Below are 7588 nucleotides of genomic sequence, written 5' to 3' on the forward strand. Positions count from 1 at the left end.
GGTGAAATTGAGTTTCTGAAGTTGATTCTACGATTGACTAGTACGGGCCATAGAAAGTTCTACAGACCGTAGAAACCATCTGGTAGTTATTTAGCTTGGTCATGCATATCATGTTTTCGATTATGTCCCCTGATGATCATGTTTTACATTTTATTTCATGTCCCTCATACTTAGTACATTCCGATTCTAATGTGTACTTGTGCCTGAATTGTTTCACTAATATAGGGTCTGACGATCATCCTCCTCTCGCTCGTGGCTAGTTGGCTTGACCATTTGAAGTTCAAGAGTTGGTGAGTCCTCATGTTATGAGGACCATGTTACATTTACTTTGCTTTCATATGTATTTAGTTTTTGGATGTTGTATATGGGTACGGGTTACGTCCCGATCACTTCTTGAGATGTTTAGAATGGCTTGTCGAGAGTATGATTAAACTTTCACTTTATGTCAAAACTCTTTTATTGATATGGGACTTTTTACCTTTATTTCTCATATATTCTATTATTATGTTGTATACATGTCAAACGGCTTGTGTAGGGCCTCTCGGGGTCTTATACGCTATGTCATGTCTAGGGAGTACTTTGGATCGTGACAAACTTGGTATTCAGAGCATAAGGTTTTAGAAAAAACCCTAGGATGTCTGACAAGCCATGTTGTGTAGAGTCTTGTTCATAAGTGTGAAGTTACCCACATTTATGAATAGGATCCTACAAAGCGTTTAGGAAACTTCACTTCTTTCATTACTCTAAAGTCGTACGACAGAGTTGAACTCTATAAAGGTCGTCTTCCTAACTCAAGTTCGATGCTTTTAAGGTTATGGCTCTTCGAAGAGCTAACGCAAGAAGGAATATGGGTGATAATGTGGAGCTCGAGGTTCTTCAAGTGCTGATTGATCCTTTGGTCGAGCAAGTGTCACATGCTGAGTTTCAAGTAGCTTTCCAAGTGTTGGCTCAAGATATGATGGCCCAAGTTGGTAGAGAGGTTGTTTATCTTATGAACCCAATTGTGGGTATGGTGGCAACAAAGGTAAGAAACTTCACTATGATGAATCCCTCAAAGTTTTATGGGTCCAAAGTTGAGGAAGATCTCCAACAGTTTGTCGAAGAGATCTACAAGATTGTGAAGATTATGGGAGTTACACCAATGGAAAAGGCAAACTTAGATGCTTACCAACTTAAGGGTATTGCTCAAGTATGGTTCAATTAATGGAAAGATGAGAGGGAAATGATGTGGTTCCTCTTGATTGGTAGAAACTCAAATGGGCTTTTCTTGATAGGTTCTTTCTTTTTGAGATGAGGGAAGCGAAAGTTCTTGAGTATATCAACCTAGGACAAGGGAATATGAGTGTGAAAGAGTATGTATTGAAGTTCACCCAATTGTCTAAGTATGCTCCTATCATAGTTGCCGACTCTAGGGCAAGGATAAGTAAGTTTGTGTCGGGTGTGTCTGCGATGGTGGTCAAAGAGTGCCGAACTGCCATGTTGATTAAGGAGATAGATATCTCACGTTTGATGATACCTAGAGAACATATAGAGGATGAGAATATAAAGGAGAAGGCCAGAGAGTCAAAGAGGGCGAGAATGCGCGGGGGTGACTTCTCTCATTCTAGGTAGGATATACATAGATATTCTCAGTTCTGACAGAAGTTCTCCGGTCAAAATTCTTCAAATGTTTTGGCTCCAAAGTTCAACAAAGATAGGGTGTCTAACCTTAAGTCTCAAGGAGGTGGTGGTAGTGGATCTTTTATTCCCTCTTGCCAAAAGTGTGGCAAAAGTCACTCAAGAAAATGCTTAGCCGGTACAGATATTTACTATGGTTGTGGGAAGAGTGGTCATAAGGTAAGGGATTATCCCGTGTAATCTGGCAAGGTTAAGGATGGCCATCAGACTCAGCCTAATAGTTCTGGTTTGGGTGGTGCTCTTCGTCAAAATAGGTTCTATGCTCTTCAGACTTGATATGATCATGAGGGTTCTCTAGATGTTGTGACCGATATGTTGAAAGTTTTTCATTTTGATGTATATGCTTTGCTTGGTCCACGTGCTACATTATATTTTGTGACTCCTTATGTGTCTATGAGATTTGATGTCGTTCCCAAAATTCTTTTAGAAACTTTTTTAGTCTCTACACATATTTGTGACTCCATTGTTGCTAAACGAGTCTGTATAAATTGTCTAGTTTTAGTTTCTCAAAGAGTCACTCATGTTGATCTTGTAGAGCTTGATATCTTAGATTTCAATGTCATTCTTGAGATGGATTGACTTCATTTTTGTTATGCTTACATATATTGTAGGATCCGATTGGTCACATTCCAAATTTCGAACGAACCTATCTTAAAATGGAAAGAGGGAAATTTAGCGCCTAAGGTTCAGTTCATATCTTGCCTAGAGGCTAGAAAAATTATTTCTAAAGGTTGTATCCATCACCTTGTTCGGGTTAGGTATACAAAATCTTAAACCCCTACTCTTGAGTCAGTTGCGATTGTAAATAAGTTTCCGTAAGTATTTCCCGATGATCTTTTTGGTGTTCCTACCGAAAGGGAAATAGACTTTGGTATTGACCTACTCCTAGATACACAACATATCTTTGTTCCTCCTTATAATATGGCTCCGTCAGAACTTAAGGAACTAAAGGATCAATTGAAGGATTTGTTGGATAAGGATTTCATTAGACCAAGTATCTCTCAATTGGGTTCTCTGGTATTGTTTGTTCAAAAGAAGGATTGTTCACTCCGAATGTGTATTGACTACCGACAATTGAAAAAGGTCACTATAAATAATAAGTATCCTATTCTAAGGATTGATGACTTTTTTGATCAATTCCAAGCTGTGATTTTTTTCTTAAATATTGATATTAGATCGGGTTATCATTAGTTGAGAGTAAGAGAAAGTGACATTCCAAAGACGACTTTTCAAACTTGGTATGGTAACTATGAGTTCTTAGTGATCTCATTTAGTTTGACTAATGCCCCAACGACGTTCATGGATCCAATGAATAAGGTGTTCAAACAATATTTTCGATATGTTTATAGTGATTGTGTTTAATGATGATATGTTTAGTTTACTCGTGGAGCAAGGATGAACATGTTGAGCATCTAAGGATTATGCTGTAAATTCTCAAGGATTGTCAATTATTTGCTAAGTTTAGCAAATGTGAGTTTTTATTGAGGTTTGTTGCATTCCTTAGCCATATTATCTCCGTAGAGGGTATTCAAGTTGATCCTAAGAAGATCGAGGTGGTTACAACAAGCTTAGACCTCTATTCATTTCAAATATTCAGAGTTTCTTGGATTTGATCAGTTACTATAGAAGGTTTGTGGAAGGATATTCCTATATCGTTTTGCTTTTGACTACGTTGACTCAAAAGAAGGTTAATTTCAATGGTCTGAAGCTTGTGAGAAAAGTTTCCAAGAGTTGAATGTTAAACTTACTTTAGCCCTAATATTGAAATTACAAGAATGATCACATGATATTGTGGTTTATTGTGGTGCTTCACGGATCTGTCTTAGTCGTTTTTTATGCAACATATGGCAGTTATTGCTTATGTTTCAAGGCAATTGAACATAAATGAAAAAAATTATTCGACTCATGATTTGGAGTTAGCGGCGATGGCATTTGCTTTGAAAATTTGGAGGTATTATCTTTATGATGTTTATGTGGATGTGCTCACCGATAACAAGAGTTTGAAATATACGTTCACACAAAAAGATCTGAATCTTCGTCAAAGGAGGTGGTTTGAGTTCTTAAAAGATTATGACATGAGTGTTCTTTATCATCCGGGTAAGGCATATGTAGTTGCCGATGCCCTTAGCCAATTATAGATGGGTAGTGTTTCTCATGTAGCGGATGGTAAAAAAAGAGTTAGTCCGTGATGTTCATAGACTAACTCGATTGGTGTTCTCTTGGTTGGTTAACAAGATTGTGGTGTCATTGTTCAAAATGGTTCAGAATCGTCTCTTGTTTCGGATGTGAAGGCTAAGCAAGATATTGATCTTCTTTTGGTTGAGTTGAAGAAGTTAGTTTCCGAAAAATCCATTGAGGCTTTCTCTTAAGGAGAAGATGGTATCCTTTGTTACCAAGGTCGATTGTGTGTTCTAATTTTTGAATGTTGATGAGTTGAGAAATCAAATTTTGGTGGAAGCTCACAATTCTCGGTGTTCTATTCACTCGGTGGAATGCGACGAAGAAAGATATCACATAATTTGAGGCTAAGTGTCTTAATTGTCAACAAGTGAAAGTTGAGCATCAGAAACAAGGTGGTTTGGCTCAAGACATTAGCATTCCTACTTGAAAGTAGGAAGACTGAAATATGGAATTCATTACGGGTTTACCTCGTACTCATCGCCAATTTGATTCTATTTGGGTCATGTTGGACCGAATGACTAAGTTGGCTCATTTTCTTCTAGTGAAGGCTTCATTTTCAGTCGAAGACTACGCTACACTTTAATATTGTAGAAATGGTGAGGTTGCATGGGGTGCCTTTATCCATTATCTTCGATCATGGTACTCAATTTACTTCTCAGATTTGGAAGTCGTTTCAAAAGGGTCTTGGTACTCAAATGAAACTTAGAACAACTTTTCATCCTCGAACTGATGGACAAGCCGAGTGTTCTATTCATACTTTGGAAGATATCTTGAAAGCTTGTGTGATTGACTTTAAGGGTAATTAGGATGACCATTTTCTTTTGATTGAGTTTGCTTATAATAATAGTTATCACTCAAGTATCCATATGGATCATTTGAGGCTCTCTATGTATGAGGTGTAGGTTTCTTATTGGTTGGTTTGAAGTTTGTGAGGTCGCTTTGATATGGACCTAGTTCGTGCATGAGGCTATGGGAAAGGTTCTACTTATTAGAGAAAGGTTGGAAATGGCTCAAAGTAGACAAAGGTATTATACTGATGTTAGAAGAAAAAAGATTGTATTATGATTGAGTTTATTTGAAAATCTCACTTATGAAGGGTGTACTGAGGTTTGGAAAGAAAGGAAATCTTTTGTAATACCTCAAAAATTGAAAAGTTTAATTGGACATGAAAAAGTCTCAGAAAAGTGCACTAGTGTAGTTCCCATAAAACCTATCTATGGTTCGTAGAAAGCTTTATGAGTCGTGGGAATCTTTTCATGGAACTTGAGTTAAATTTTGAAAAATGTCAAGTCTTTGATGATGATCTACGGATGAACAGGACGGGTCGTAGAACTTTTATGGTCCACAAAAGGCAAATCATGGTAAGTGTTTTGGACTTAGATAATTTTTTTGGGAAACATAGGTTTTACGGATTTGGGTCTACAAGCCGTAGAACGTTTAACGGGCAATAGAAAGGTCTCGTGAAATTGATCAGAAATGTTGAGTCCCGGTAAGTGTTCTACGACTGACCAGTATAGACCGTAGAAACTCCTACATATCGTAGGTCAAAGTCGTAGGGTCTTCTGGCAGGTTCAATGGTGTTTTAGTCTTTACCTACTCAATTAACCCCTATGAAGGGTCTACGGATGGACAAAATGAGCTATAACAATCTCCATGTGCCGTAGGAAGTGCCAATATGAATGTTTCCAGACTTTGTAAATTTATGGACTTTGGATATACCTATGGGTTGTAAGAATTTTACGGGCCGTAGAAAGGCTTTCGTGGAAAATGATTGGACTTAAAAGGATTTTTGGGTATATGGGTTCTACGGGTTGGATCTATGATCCACAGAAGATTAGACGACCCGTAGAGAGCTCTCATAGAAGTTGTCTAGGAATTTGGTCTCCAGTACTTGAACCTACGACTGACCAGAACGGTCTGTAGAAATTCTTATGGACCGTAGGCCGAAACTATATGATTTATCTGCCAATTTTAAATCAAGGTTATTTGAGTCTATTCCTACCCTTTTAACACTTATACTATGTCGTTTTGACCCTATAACTAACCCCTATAAATGATTTTGTACTCCTAAGTCTACCCATTCACTCAAAACTCCAAATTCCCTCCAAGTTCATTCTCTCAAATTCTCTCAAGAGCTCTCAAGGCTAATCTAGGATTTCAAGGTCTTATCTTCTAGCACTCTTCTAGGGCTTTGATCACCAAGGTAGGTGGAAATTCACCAATGGATCCCTTTCACCATTGGGTTCCAAAAGAATCTCAATCTCCAATATAATTTCACTCAATTCTCTTAGGATTTCATGTGACTCTCCATGAGTTCAATTTATTATGATTCAATTGTTCTTATTTTATCTTATTATGCATGATTTGATTCAAATTTTATTATTTCCAATTGATTTCATATGAGCACATGCCTTATTGTTTTAGGATGATTATGAACTTATGCGTTTTGATTATGGATTTATGCATGTTTTATGGAATTGATGATTTATGATTAAAGTACGATTTTAAGATAAAATGTCAATGATTTTTGAAATTTTTTCTCACATTTGAAAGGAATCATAGTTTTTAAAGGAGTTATTCTATAATATGAACTTATGATTGGATCAATAGTCTTTGATTATTGCCTTTCCAAGTATTTCTATATGATTATGACTTTGTCTATTCCATTGGAATTTCACTTAACACCGAGAGGATTTTGAGATAGAGGCCTTCCCGTAGTAAAGGTCAGATCTCTAGAAACACTCTTTTTTCCCCATAACTACGTGGCCCGTATGATTTTCTTAAATGGTCTTAGGTAGTGGATCCACCTAAGCTACAAGAATGTATGGTGTCCAAACCTTGGGAAATGGGACACCCTCTTTTCAGTGTATGTATTACGTCGGATTTCATGTTATAGCTCATATGGTCTATTGTAAGTTAAAGGTATATATCCCACAAATGAACTATGATTTTCTTCAAATCTTTTTTATCTTATGATTTTCAATGATGCATTGACCTTGTACATGCTTTATGACTTTGCTTTGAAAGGCTTTACTACGTTTTACTTGGTCATGCATATAATGTTTTAAATTCACTATCTTATCATGTTTATGTTTATGCACATTTCCCCATATTCAGTATATTCATTGTACTGCTGGATATTTGTGCCTATATTATTTCAAAATATAGGATGGGATGCACCTTCTCCCGGTCGTGGCTAGATTAGAATTGTTCAACAGTTGATTACTTGGATTGGTGAGTCCTCATAGTTCGAGGGCATGCCCACTATCATTATATTACTTTTGATGTCTTTTCGGTTCCAGATATTGTTCATGACTTAGGTGTTTGTCCTACTAACATCATGCATAGTATAGGTATTGTCAGACATAGATAGTATAACACTTATTCGCTTATGTACTATGTTGGTTTCTCTTATGTCATTCTTAAATTTGAAGACTTATATTGCTTATCTCTCTTTTATTATATTTCATTACGGCCTACTTATGCCAAGTGTTTTGTCTAGGGCTTCTCGGGGTCCTATTCGCCATGTCACATATAGGATATACTATGAGTCGTGATAAATGGCGTCCTCCATATCTCAATTGAAGCATGAGAAACCATACATATGGCTCTAAAAGCTATCTATGCAAGCATTGTGCTCATCAATGGATAGTTATGGACCATGCTGAGTATCAGGTTCCTTGGACGTCATCACATTGACCCCTTAGTACTACAAGGTGTTCATCAACTT

This window comes from Solanum stenotomum, chromosome 4 (genome assembly GCF_019186545.1).
Source record: "Solanum stenotomum isolate F172 chromosome 4, ASM1918654v1, whole genome shotgun sequence".
In the NCBI taxonomy this organism is placed as follows: domain Eukaryota; kingdom Viridiplantae; phylum Streptophyta; class Magnoliopsida; order Solanales; family Solanaceae; genus Solanum; species Solanum stenotomum.